At 43.6% G+C, this 14502-nt stretch overlaps 1 long non-coding RNA gene across 1 annotated transcript in view; it reads right to left on the bottom strand.

Moving 5' to 3' along the window:
* LOC129206116 (uncharacterized) overlaps positions 1 to 14300 on the bottom strand; it is a 38950-nt gene extending 24650 nt beyond the window's left edge. The window contains exons 1-7 of the long non-coding RNA XR_008577002.1: positions 13978 to 14300; positions 9821 to 10237; positions 8827 to 9638; positions 6660 to 6822; positions 5069 to 5188; positions 3894 to 4013; positions 770 to 2317 (exon numbers count right to left, since the gene is read on the bottom strand). This is a non-coding gene — a long non-coding RNA (uncharacterized LOC129206116). The remainder of the gene's footprint in view (positions 1 to 769; positions 2318 to 3893; positions 4014 to 5068; positions 5189 to 6659; positions 6823 to 8826; positions 9639 to 9820; positions 10238 to 13977) is intronic.
* Positions 14301 to 14502: the final 202 nt, after the last annotated feature.

Raw genomic sequence — 14502 nt, 5'->3', positions numbered from 1 at the left:
TCTGCGACCACTGAAAGGCTTTCTCTCTTTAAAATTCATGTATTCTGTGGACGGTGCTCGTAGCATCCTACTGCCAGGGGTGAAAGGCAACAGGGCAAACCCAAGCCCCGAACAACCATTTTATGTGATCACCTTGTACAGAGCAGATCTGTGACCAGAAAAGACAACGGTTTGCCATTAAACTGAAGGCAGAGAAAAATAAGAGGATTGACTAAAATGCCTAACCCATGTGAGATGAACAGCCTGAACGGACCGCATGCTGTTCTCGTTGAAAGTGAGGGGTTCCGCTTATAGCGGTTGGCACATGGTTGCGTAGGAGTCGTGGTTTATGTGTGCTGTCGGTGTCACGGGTTAGGGCAAAGCTTAAAATGGGCTAGAAAGCAGGGGGTGAATGAAGAGATATGACTTGGGTTTGGTGCGTTTTGGTTTTCTTTCCCCGAAAACTCAGTTTTAGGGCTAATCCTATGGTTTGGGAGAACCTGACTCACGATTTCTGCGTGACTGGGTTAGGCAGGACTCAATGTTTGTTACTGGCGCAACGTTGCTGTGGATGCTGGTAACAGAATGCTGAGCGGTAAAACAAAACCAGCTAAATGATAGGTTCTGAAGATTGAAAATTTACTAAGGAAATTTGACTTGAGGAAAACATAAGAACATATTTTCTATTCATTTTGGTGACACAGATGAATACGGAACCCAGGGGGGAAACAGTTTGTTTTGTAAGGTTTGTTACACTGTTAATTAAAAAAAAAAATCAGATTATAAATACCAGATCCTCACGTAATGTAATTCACTTTCCTTCCGCTGATTGAAGCGAGTATTAAATTGACTTAAAGGCAGCTATGTCAACTGCTATCACCAAGGGCTTTGGTCCTGAATCTGTAAGAACTTGGTTTCTTGAAGTCTTCTATATTTATCGTGCCCATGTTGCACAGAGAAGCTGATCATATCACAGCGAAGCGCAGTCTGCCAGACAAACGAACAAAACCCAAATCCCGCACCACACGACCTCAGCTGAGATCGTTCTGTGTGGGGACACATATGGATATAGACGTACATTATAGATATACACACACCCGCAGAAGTGCATATAAATAAACAAAATTATATAAATAAATGATAAGATTATACGTATAAATACATTCCAATAAAAATTACAAGTTCATTATGATGGCTTGAGCCCCTGCCTTGTCTTTGCTCATTGACGTGCATTCATCCGTTCATCCTTCACGCTGGCTTACCCCTAAAATAACAAGGCCTGTCACCAGAAGGAGAGTAACTTCTCTAAATCTCAAAGTACAGTAATCCAGGATTTAAAAAGTAAAGTGGTACCATTACAGCAGATAATTGTAGCTCCGGAGAAATAGGTCAGAGCTGCAGTTCATCTCAACACTGCCACCAACAAATGAGGTCAGGTCTTGCTTTCTTTTATTGTGCTGGTGCTTTGAAAGAAAAGACCCTTTTTTTTTTTTTTTTTCCCCTGTACTGATAAGAGTACCACACTCCCAAGCAGCAACACTAGAAAAGATAAGAGTAGAAATTAAATCTCTGGTCTGCGCAGCCTTAGGTATCCAGTTCCTCCTCAAAGCGTTTGCGCCGAAGGCTTCCGGTATTTCCCCTTGTGCGTTCCACACGCACAACAAGTAAATCTTTCCACGCCCTTTTAAATATTTCTTATAAAATTACGTACGTGGTTGCAACTGAGTAGCGCACAGCATACATGAAAACATAATAGTGCTTTCCATATATCCTCAGTGTGAAGAAGGATAAACGCAGAGGCTCGCTCATAGTGTTCTCTGCCGCCTCGCGTGCGCGCTCTGCTTATTTATTCAAGAAAAGTTGTCTCTGCAGAGTTACTAAAGGAAATGAAAATAAGAATCCCAGAATTTTCTGTAATTGCTTTTATGGAACCTAGTCGTTCAAGAAGGAATTTTGTGCAGCTGGTAAAGGCGGTGTAACTACAAAAAACCCCCCCAAAAATACAGCCTTCCTAGAAATGCTCTCCCATCCCTCAGGAAACCTCAGGAAACAGGCTGTTGCAACACAGATTTGCACGGTCCCCCGAAGAATACCGTGCTCTCGCAAATCCTCCCCTGAAGAGATTTAGCTTGTCAACAGTTTACACTCAAGTGCAATTAATTCTGATGGCCCCTACACACTCCCCTGATGCTTACAAGTCTAATGTTCGGATTTCGTATCTGTTACCACGTAAGCCTCTCTTCCTGGGTCAGTACTTTGTGAGCTACTATGGCTGTACTTACGTTGTAGCCGTCCTCATCCTCTGTGTAAGTGGTAAGCTCGAAGCACACCGGTCTCTCTGAAGCGGCCAAAATGTAAAGAAACAGCCAATAAATAGTCAGTTCAGGGTTCTGTTGTCAAGTGTTGGAAGCGTGGAAGAAACACGTGGAGCCCTCCTCTGTCCTGCATCGCGAGAGGCAAACTCAGTTTTGATTCCAGCAGCAGAACTGGTGCCTGCTCCTCTTGGTGTGGGTAACAAGACTCGTTTGCAAGAACGCAGGTGAACCACTGCTACAGTCTTGTTTGCCAGCATTTACTAATTCGTGCTTCTTGTTAATGGCAAGTGTTCAGACAGATGTTAGTATTTATGCAATTACTCCTGATTTGTAAAAAACCTGATCAGCTGGTGCTAGGAGTGAGCTGTTAACTCCTTGCTGATTAAAGACTTTTGTCTCACTAGGAACCATGAAAGTTTGCAGTCAAGGGTTTTTTTTTTTTTTAAGTTTCCTGCTTCAATATTCATCTAGATATATACATCAGCTATTAAATATTTACAGAGGAAACCTCTTAAAACAATGAAATATAAATGAGTCATTTGGTGGAGGTAATGCATTTTTCTGCCAAGTTTTACCCAGACCAGTATTTGGGGTTTTTTATGCAGGGGAAGGATAGTCTAATCAATCTGGCAAAGGGGAAACAAGATGAGCATAATTAATTTAACTTCTTCTTCCTATTTTTCAAAGTGACAGATTGATGATGGGTCATGAAAAAAATATCAGGCATTACTGTTTTCTCTCTATTGTAGGCAGATACAGATAACCGGTCCGTAGCCATTCCTGATCTGACACAGGGATCTTTCTACAGAAAGGTACAAAGGCTTCTGGGGGGAAAATAACGATGACATTTAAGAGAGTAAATGTTTACACTTTGCGAGCGTGTCTGTTTTAAAGCAGAAATACAATTTATCGATGAGGCGATACTTCACCGTCTACAAAGATTTCGCAGATCGTGTCTGCATTTCCGAAAGGAGCGCTTGAGCGTGCGGGTCGGCGAAGAGCGTTCTGACGGAAAGGGAAACGCGCAACTGCACAAGTCAGAGCAGGGGAGCAGGCTGCTTTATCCGGTCGCCTTCGGCAATCCGGGAGGAGCTACCAACAAATGACAGCTGTCCCTAGTAACAATCGCGGCATACGGGGCACTTCCCAGATAAAGGCAGACAGGTTAAACCATAACGGTACAGGACAACGAGCACGCGTCGTATTAGGCACGCTTCTTTACATTTACGTTTATTTGGCCCCATTCATGATGCGTTTGAATTGCTGTACTCAGAGAGCAGAATTATTTTCCCTACAGCTTCAAATTTGTTTCTTCTTTTATTTTTTTTTCTCCCCAGACATCCTCCTCTTCCTTCTCTCCTTTCCTTTTCACGTAAATAACGGAAGGACCGCTAACAGCTGCTGAAATTTGCTGCTTTTTTGTAGAGGAGATGAAGTAAAAGCACAAGAAATGCAAAATCACCTCATCAGCCTCTATTGGAAAGAACGCAACTGACTCTCTGCCTGGGATAACGATGAATTTAACACTAAATTACTGGCATTTCAGGCAGGATAGTATTTTTGTAGCCACCACCCCACGGAACGGATGTTTGCTCTTACCATTTGCTGCGTCTCGTGCAGGAGATACAACACCGCCGCCGTGTCCCCTGGTAGGGGAATCAACAGAAAACCTCAGCGGCGGTAGAAGCGGAATAGGTCCATCGCCAGGGTCACACAGGGCTGGAAGGGAAAACATCACAGTTCTTGCAAACGCTGCATGCAGCGCGGTCGTACCGTGCCTCGAGACAACGTTCTCGGCCGCTCTCGTGAGCGAAGACAGATACCCGTACGCGTAAGTCGCAGTAAGAGCAGGATTTAGCTACGTGCTTGATTGAAATGTAGAAACCAGAGCAATAAAGGAGGGTTTAAGCCACCACCTGTATATTCATTCTCTCTCCCTTTCTATAAAGATAATAATTTCATGACATTCCTGGTATTATATACTGTCTTTCACTTACTCTCTTTGCACTACTCTCAACTATAAGTATTTTTGAACGTTTTCTCTATCGCTACAGGCAAAAGTTCCCTTCAGCTCTAGGCTTCAACAGCCCAGCTACCGATAGGAGGAAAACCAGAAAGCCGAGTAACCTTTGGCAGTTTACACGAACTCAATAGCTGTTCCACTGAAATTTGACAGAAAATGTTGCAGTCGCAATATTCGGATCACTGCATGAATTAAACAGGGGTTTGATTCACTTTTCTAGAAATAAAATGTGCAATAATTTCCTAAAAAAGTACAAAGATAGTAAACTGGGGGGGGGGGGGGGTATAGTTTTCTTGTGTTAGTAATAATTTCCCCCACACTGCTTGATCAAATTAAAGGAAATATGAAAGCTTGTGAACAACTATGGTAGTTTCAATTTAGATCACTTCGGTTTGGTGAGCACTTTCAATTCGAAATACAAGCTCAAGTAATTTCTCTCGACCAAACGCAAAAGACTTTCCTTTACAGCTGCCCAGAATAATAAAGGATTTGAGCTCTCTTAACTCTTACAAACTCCAAGGGGGAAATATTACTGCATGCTGAGAGTCGTTATGGTGATTCCAGCCAAGTTTCGGAAAAAAAAAAAAACAAACCAAAAAAACCCCCACTGGTTTTCCTAGTCCTTACTGATCCTTTCTGAGCAACAATGGAGATTTTGGAAGTTTTTGTCGATAAGAGTTTCTTAGCGAAACCGAAGAGATGCCTTTGTGCAAGCGTTCGGGTGACCGTGTCGAACCGCGGCACGTCGTACCTGATCCGGCGTCTGCAGAACTCGTTTGTGGCTCTGTAAGGGGTTTTCATGTTTGCAGGAGGTAAAATGGTTTTCTAAGCCGGCAGGGAGAGCCCGCTGTTGCGCAGTGCTACGGTATTGCTGCAGGAAAGCGGAACGTAACCTCGCAAAGATGTAAAAGTGCATTTTCACCACGGTGTACCCATTAAACAGAAGCCTCATAACATTTTAGTAACGCAGAATCAGAGTTTACAGTCTCTACGTCTCACCTGCCTACAAACTTCTCCGCATTTTGACCGGATAGACTGACCCTTTTCCAAACTTCTCCTTCTCCTACCGAGAACGAGACCGTTGAAAACCATCGCCACCCCCAACTCACAGCTCCCATACCTTCCCTGGAAAAAACGCTCCATTAGATGCCACATACGGAAACACTATTAGAAGACGTTTCCGATATGGGGCGGATACGAGCACTCAGTAACTTCTGCCTACTACACCTCGTTCCCTTGGCCTTTGCACTTCATAATACCAAATCCCGCCTCGCTGCCCGGAGCTCTTGCTGCCTTAAGATGCTGCTCTCACTTGGTACCTGGGTTCTCTTTGCTCCCGCGTTTGCCAAAAGCCTTTGGTTTAAACCCAAAGCGGGCAGTCGCGGTTAGCGACCAACGTGATGAAGAGGAGGTGTGGCTTGCCCAGGTCTGACGCTTGTCTCACCAGCACCTTCCTACTGGTTTTGAAGTCACCGTGACAGAAACGGCGTGTAACAAACCTTGCCTGTAGCTGTCAGGAAATTGCCAGGCACCTTTTTCGCCTCTCTATAATTTTGTACAATCCCTAACATGAGAACCTGTATGCAAATCAAGCGTCATCAATGTAAAGTGACCCAAAATGACACTCGAGCAGTTTCTTACAACAAAAGTGAGTAATCTGGATACGTGTAATAACTTCTGCGGGCACCCTCTACCTCCAGACACCTCCCTCCTTCCGCCGCCTAGGGTTTTCAGTACTCAGACCATTACTGTTCATTTTCTGCGTGGATGATTTATTTTATGTACAAGGAAAACAAAGGAAAAAGAAAAAAAAGTAAAACCCGAGCAAAAGATGAAAGCGTACGTTTCCTCTTTGCGGCGTTATAACCACTCTGGGAGCAAAAAAAGGTTATTAAGTCTCTTTTATCTTGAATATATTTAGTAAATTGTGTCTCTTCCTCATCAGGTAACCGTTTTTCATACTTCACTGATACTACACAACAAGGTTTACGGAAGCCTCTGCAAAACGCGCAGCTCTGAAAAAAGCATTAGCAAGATGAGCAAGAGAACAAAAGCGATGAAGGGGCTATAAAACCTCTGGTATGACCGAGGATAGAAAAGATGGAGGCTTTGCTTTCCGCAGAGAAACCCATGAGATGGCTATGTTAAAGAAAAAATCAAAGAAAGAAGGTGACTCCGAAGCTTCTGTCCCTGCACCTCACCGCCCGGGAACGAGACGACACTCAGTTAAATTAATGGTGTGAAAACCAGGACCGACACCAAAAATACCTCTCCGTAGTAACTGAACTGCGGAACTCAACGCTACCCGAAGTTACCAAACCCAAGGGCTTAGCAAAACTCACAAGGAAGAGCTAGGCGTTTCTAAAGGCATTGTGGTTATTGAGGTTTTTATCGTATTAAACACCGTGCACAGCGATTTAGGCCAACAGGTAACTGTTGCAAATGACAGCGTGGGAAGCTGTAGGTTGGTTCTTGCGTCTCGTTGTGAAGCGCCTGGCACAGGTACTGCAGAAAAAAAGGACAGAATTTGGTTCTGAAGTTAAACGAGTAACAGGAGGGCATAAAGACATCGCACGCTTAATTTTTACCCTGCCACACAGATCTGCTTATTTTCCTTGCCATACCAGTTATGTAAAATGTCCCTACACAGAATACTCCTTTCCTCTTGTAACAGTTTGCCCAATATGGCATAATTCAAAGAGTTCATCCTTATGCATTAAATTAAAAAAAGTGGAAGGAAAGCTACTATTAACAACCAAAGTGGACTGCTGGTGATTTGTGTGTGCGTGCAGTGTACAAGGAACAATATTCTTTGAATGCTGAAATTTTTACAGGACTTTTTTTTCTTTCCATGTGTCAGTTTTACTGCAAACATAGTACGTGCGTGTGACACTTTTTTTGGACGCTAATATAACAACTGGAAAAAATGTATACTCCCTCTTCCCAATGTTTTCCCCAGTGCTCTATATAGCTTGCTATATATTATTTCCTTAATAATGAATACCGTTGTTCTAGCATAGCTATCTTCTGTCATCTGTTTTTACTTAAGTCGTTCTGAAAGACTTGGGGCTTTTTTTTTTGTTTTTTACACCCAATTCGGCTAGTAACTCACAACATGCAGATCAGCTATGTGAGAAAAAGAGAAGGTCATGACAATCAGGAAAGTTTTTTAAGAGGATGATTTACTGCAATCAAGTATTTGTTAATGCTTTCCCCTTCTACGTGATCACTATTTTCTGTTTGCAAGTCATTTGCGGCAAGAAAATTGTATCTCCTATTCCTGTAATACCTTAAGAATGCATTTCGTTATTTTCTTGGGTTTAAGCTATTTGGAAATGTTGTCTCAGAAGTGTATCTGTTGACTTTTATTCCATTTTGACTTACCTGCGCTGTTTGACACAAGCCTTTGACATAGCTATAATTAAATGCTATTAGTTAACCTCTCCCTAAATCGAACTGGAGCTGAGGCATCACAAAACAAAGACAATCTCCGGGATGCCTTTTCGGAGCCGCTGCCGTATCCTCAAAAGTTGGAATAGAACTGTACCAAAAATTATATTTCTAGACATGATTTATTCTTCATGCTGAGGCCAGCTTTTAATTCCTGCACCCTGTGCCAGTTAGACTTTAGCCCATCGACAGTCATTCTTACTTAGAGATTACACTTTACTTACAATAAATTCACCAGCCTAGCATTTGACTGTTTACTGCCTTTTTCTGGCTAGTAGCAGAGCATTCGAATTTATTGAGCCACATCTTTGCGTTTTCACAGAAGCTTTACTCAGCACTTAACTTGCCTACTGAAATCTCTATTATTCCAATATTATCTGTTAGAAAATATTAAGTCAGACTTCTGCATAAAAATTACTGCTAAACTATTTCCCGATACGCCTCGCTATTTACACATATGCGCAATCGCACTGCTCTACAGATATTTTTGTTTAAACCGGAGGAGACCTCTCTGATGAGTTTTCCTAAATGAACACAAGTGGGTTAATCAGTGAGTCCAGGGTCACCCGGTTATTACGGTTGCCAGGATTAGAAAAAAAAAAAAAAGAGATCTGTCAATTCCAATAGAGACTCGAGAAAATTCACTAATACCAATAAGTAAATAACACATCTACAGCCTAAAAGCAAAATAATTCTAAAAGTAATGAACTTAAAAAGCGTTCGTTATATTGTGAACGTGAAGGAAAACTGAGATTAAAACCAAACAGAAGAGCAATTATGCCGGTATCCTTCTCAGTACCTCTTTGGCAATATTACCTTTCCTTTGGTCAGCCCTTCGCAACGCAGCCTTACGGCTCTCCTCCGTCGTGTCCTCTCTGGAGGAATCATCTCCTGATTAAGATGGGGTGGTCAGGGCCCCCTCCGTCTCACTGGCTTTTTAGACGGAGCGTAGAGCTTAAGATGATATTTAAGCTCTTGTACCAGCAACAGACTTCATTTCGTTCCCCGATGAAGCCAATACAACCGCGCAGGAAAGCTTAGCAGCTAAATTAGGCTTACCTGTGAGAGCACTGGAAAGGTTAACTCCCCCGTAAATGCGTACGCTCTCTTCACTTAAATATGCTTTCAGAAATTTAGCCTATAATCGGTTACCAAGAGGACGTCCTCAGAACCCCCTCACGCGCCTGCTGAAACCAGACGCGGTGGCACGAAACAGCGCTGGAAGCGAACGGGAGAGACAGCGCTGCCTTCCTCTTCCCAACACTCGCCGCTCGTCTTCGCTTACAAACGTTGGCCGCTAAGTAAGCGACACACAGCAGAGGCACGTTCGCCCTTCGTAATCCTTCCCCTTCGCTCTCCTGCTCTGCCTGCCGGCCAGCCTGTTGGGCGGTAACGGGGTTATACTGCCTTGCCCTTTTTGGTTTGGGAAACTTTTCTCATGGATTATTATTAATTATTATTATTATTATCAGTGGGTCATGATTGTGGCATAACCTAATTCAACTTTTCTGGGTTATACTGCCTTGCCCCCTTTTCGGTTTGGGAAACTTTTCTCATGGATTATTAGTATTATTATTATTTTTTTCAGTGGGTCGTGATTGCGGCATAACCGAATTCAACTTTTCTGGTCCCAGGTACTTCGACCTCAGCAAGGTCCTGTAGAAGGGAGGAGACGGCGTTCGGATTCGCTTGGAGCGTCCCTGCAGCTGAGAAACGTGGATGGCAGCGTTTCTGGAACAAACTCTCCTGTGAGGCTTCCTGTACTCGCTGCTTGCAGTATTGCCAAGAATATTCCTAAGGCAGCTTTTTCACGGTGACTTGGAATTTCACACTCTAGATGAAAGCAATGCAAAAGCGAAGGAGAAGCAGAGCTAAAAAGAAATAGAGTATTTCAGGTTAGCGATGGTAAAGAATCTTTTCCTTTAAGCTTGCTTATTTCTTGAATTTCTTCTTCCCCTCCCTTCACCAACTAATAATTTCCTACTTCATATTTCCTTCTGATTCCCCTACCAACGGCGGCACAGCAGTTGCTTCTGCTTTATCTGCTATTTACCGGCAACTGCAGCGTGACGTCTCAGACGGCAAGGCGGCCGGCATACAGCCCGTGGATTCCCAACAGCCTCTGGAATACGGGTGCTCGCGGTTGGAAGCAACTGAAGGGGCACGGTAACACAGCTGGCTTATCCGTGTTTCTGAAAAGTACCGTCCCCTCTCAGCCTGGGGAAATTAAGTCCCTTGGGACTTTATCCTCCGTGCGCTTAAGAATTCAACGTCGAGCGCCGTATCGTGTTTTACCTGCGAAACTCGAGGCAGCTCTGCTCCCCGCGACCCGTAGGAAGGGCTGCTGCTCTGTGTCTCTGCAATTGCTCACATGAGAAATATTTCCATCTTCGGCTTCTCCGAGGACATCTGTTTAACTTCTGACTTTTTTTTTTTTTTTTAAAAAAAAACACCTTTTCATCGTCAGCAGCTGAAAAACAAGGAGACGTGTTAGAGCCGGCTCTGGAACTGCCGCTGAACTTCTCTTGCATGCGCTGCGCTCCGTGCCAAAGAGTTACAGCGCTTGGGTCTCACACGCAATATTGTCTGCGGCGTAACCACGAGAACCGCTTCCAAGCCCTCCAGATTTAACGAGCCTGAGCGCACTTCTCACATCCCAGAGCAGCTGGAACCCGAAACGAATACTCAAAGCTTCATTTCCTAAGGACCGTATGTATGGAGAGGGCCCAACGCTAGCGATAAACGCTCAGAAGCCATCCATTTAGTAGGATTTATGAATGGAAAAGTAAAGGTGCCCAAATTCCAGGGTCAGGTTGCTTAATACAACTATTTGTCTTGCTGTGGGAGTAACTCTGCTAGTGTCATATGATAATGCTTGCAAGTCTCTTGGCGTAGCTTTTATTGCCTACATGTCATTTATGGCACTAAACAGACACGTGGGCAGTGATTGAGAATACGTGTTTTCAACAGGCATCTACCGGTGTAAAAATCCAGACGAACGCTTTCGCTGTTTGGAGGTCTTCATTCAAACGCAGATGAAGAACCGGGTGCATTTGTTACGTGTTCAGAGGCTGAGTGCGTAAAGCCATAGCCTTCATTTGCAGGGAAGTGACGAGAACTCTGTAGGTATCTTCCACCTCTTGCTTCCCTAATCCTATTATTCTGCATTTCATAGCCCAGAAACATTAAGGTCCAGCCCTACAATTCTCGGAGCATGTTCCCTTTTGCCAAGAGCTGATATGTTATTCTGCAAGAGGCTGTTTCCAGATATAATACCAGCTTTTCTCTCGTGCTCCTCAGATGCCTGTTCTTTACAGGAGCTGCTGCTAAACTTCTCTGTGAGAACCACAGGAGAGAGAGAAGTCACAGCCGCAGTATTCATGCAGAATACAAAGAGAAATATTGTACTTTTCAGGCAAGAACACAGCTTGGGAGGGAATGAGAATGAATCAGAGTGAATCATTTTCACCCACTGAACATAGTACAGAACGGGAGGAGGGAAAAAACCCACGGGCTGATTTACCCGTGGCAGCGAGTGGTGGGACGACAGAAGGTGGGACGCGGCATCCGAGGTCTGGGTGGTCCGCACCCGGAGAAGTACTGCGCAGATCACGAGGAGAGGCAGAGCGGACGCGATTCAAAGGTGACAGAGAACTGTCGCGATAGTCCAACACTTCCAAAGGGCGCAGGAAGGATTCTCCGCCTTCCACCAAGCATAATTTAAAATAAGGCAATTTGCCCTGTGAGGGCAAAGAGAATATCTGTGCCCCCAAAAGAAGCCCATGTAGGTATATCTACCTATATTCTGTGCGGAAGGGGGGAAAAAAACTATTGCGATGTTACTGTAGAACACCTTCACGCCACTGTAGCAGGGATCGTGGAGATGTATTGGTTTAATTACACATCAACAAATTACGCTGGTAGAAAATGTACATTTAGAACCGGCCTAACAAGTACAGTCTACCTGAGCAGGAGGGAAGAGTGGAGAAATTTCTCTCCTAAAAATTAAAGGTCTTTATTTAATGCAAGTATCCTATGCACGGCTGGTCTGGGTCAACTTCTGCAGAGTGAAAGCTAGCTATACGAAACAAGAAATACCTCTCATTTTCACTTCTTTTTATCTTTATTTTTAAAAAATACTGCTTTTAATCTAAGAATTTTATGAAACCATTTGAAAAAAAGCACGTTTTGATAAAAGTTACTCTGGCCATTCTGGAGAGAAAATCCCTTCAAGAAGATAAAAAGGTCATCTGGCACCCTTCTAAATTGGAAATCCTTTGAAGAGAATGAGCAAAACTCTTTTTCATAAACGGTGCTACGTGTAGGCCGGCGTTGTGACGACACGCACGCGCAGCTGATGATGAGGAGCGATGGGAACTGGAGTTTGCAGCGGTGAAAGTCATGAGGAGAAGACCAGCACGTACCCTAGGATTTCAATTAGGAGTGCCCAAACGCCTCCCCCATCTCAGTGGTTCTTGGATGAAGAAAATAAATGCAGCTGTTTCCGGAGACACAGCAGAAATTTCCGTAACGTCCGTTAACGGTGTTTACCTCTGTCCATTTTTCCCTGACTCGACTCCACGCTGCGTTGCTACAAGTTGGCCTCTGCTCGGGAAGGCAGCTTGGCAGGAAAAAAGACTCCTCTTCTTGCTCAAGGTCTTCTTACTGACTAGTAAGGGCCAAGTTCTCTAACGGAGATGGAAAATGCGCCAAGAAGCGTAACTCGGTTTGTTTTTCTTTTCTTTCTTGGTCATAAAAAACCCCCCCCATTGCTGCCCTGCACCGCAGAAGATGCAAGTTAGGACAGTACTATGATTCAGACTGGGTAGGTGGGACAGAAAAGCATGTGCTGGATGTGCAGGGCATGTTGGCCAACCCAGCTAGAAGAAAGCAAACGGAGAACGGTTTGCTGACAAGGTGAAGGGAAAGGAAGGCGTTCCACCAGAGGAAGGGGAAGGAGAGCTCCCCTTCCCGCTCCTTACAAGATGAAAGCGAAGAGCTCCAGAGAGGATCTTACCAATACTTAGGACTCCCTCGACACCCCAGCCCAGAGCTCTCTGTTTCCTCCTCCCCTCATTTAATTTAAAATAAAAAGAATGACTTCACTCTTCGGAGGTAAAACAATAAAAATCTACAAAGCACTTTAATGACAAATCCTTACTGAGAGGAGTAATTCTTTGTTGGAGACCAGCACCTGGACTACGAGGTTTTTGTGTTTGGTCTCAATCTACGCACACCTTCCTGGGGAACGCATAAAGAATTATAGTAAGAGCTGAGGGCCAGACCATGAAATTAGAAAAAGATGATTAGAAAGAGGGTGCACACTTTTAATGATCTGGGTAATTAAACATTGGAACAATTTAGCCAGATTGGGGCGGATTTTCCATATGGTTTAACATGTTTGTACTTAGACTGCTTCATAACCTGCTCTCCTGTAAGCAAATTTGTAAACACCGTTTGGTAACACAGATTTCTGCTTCAACTTGCAGCAAGTGCAGGAATAGATTTAAAATCATTAACGGAAGGCTAATGAAAAAAAAAAAAAATGTAATCACACTGTCGGCCACCCTGGTAAACCCACCCACCTTTCATACAACACAGGGAGATTTCCAGCAATCTCCAAAAGGGCAGATTGGGTTAGCAAAGAAAGGAAAAATAATATTCCTAAGAGATTTATAATTAAAGCCAAAGATTCATTTCCGTTTGAAACAGATGGTCAGGCAAAGGCATTCTGGATAATTTAGCAAGAGCTTGTGCTTCAACTAGCTAACAAAAGCACCGATTTAATCTTCCATCTAGTTGCACAGGGTAACCTGTTTATTGCGCATTACGGATCAGGAAATATCTGCATTGCCTCAAAACTAACACGCTTACAGGACCACAGTGCAGATCCAGAATTGTGAACAGCGTTACTGCTTTTAATGAAAATAAATTCACGTTGCAAGTGAAGAGAAAGACAAACAAGCCTTACAAAATTCTAGAAAAGAATGAGACTCAGGGCTAACCTAACACGATTATAATGACTGGTAGACACCTCAAATATCACTGAGATGTTGCAGTGGAAGTAGTGTTGGGGAAACGCAGGACGTTTAATAGACAACAAAAAGTAAGTTGGTCTTTGTTTCTTTAAGGTAAGCCAAGGCATCACAACAGGACACAGTTACAGTATTGATACATCTCCACGACAGCACCAGCAGCACGCTGTCCTACCTTGGGAAGTCGTCCGTCTCGGGAGACAAGGCAGAGGAGAGTCACCGAGATGTCTTTTCCTCTGGGAATACCAGAGAGCGTTGGCAACATTACACATACGGCGGGTTTTCTTCCATCTACCCTCCCTGTAATAAACAAACTGCAGTTTTGGTTTAGTGCTGTCACATCTACCTTAGTAATTCAAAGATGCCCATTTAAGCCAGCGAGGCTCCCACCTGGACCTGTAAACAGCTGTGACTACAAACTCTCAAACTATTTTAATTATTAAAGCTGTTTTCCAGCAGCACTGATGCCCTTGCAGTGCAACTCTACTTTAGTTTGTATTTCCAGAAAGTACTCGGTGGGGGAAAAAAAAAAAAAAAAAAATTAATGATCTTTGGGGAAATAATATCACTAGGCAATTACAGACTGAATAAATTCTGGAATTAGAAGACAGTTCTACAAATATATTTGATATCGTCACAGGGAAAATATCATTCATCTTGTCGGATGCAGCAGAAGATGCTAGGATGCAAAGTGTTAAGT

The sequence above is a fragment of the Grus americana genome, chromosome 4, assembly GCF_028858705.1.
Source record: "Grus americana isolate bGruAme1 chromosome 4, bGruAme1.mat, whole genome shotgun sequence".
Taxonomy (NCBI): Eukaryota; Metazoa; Chordata; class Aves; order Gruiformes; family Gruidae; genus Grus; species Grus americana.
Note: the sequence above shows the minus strand (reverse complement) of the source record. Positions and strands in the feature narration are given on the sequence as shown.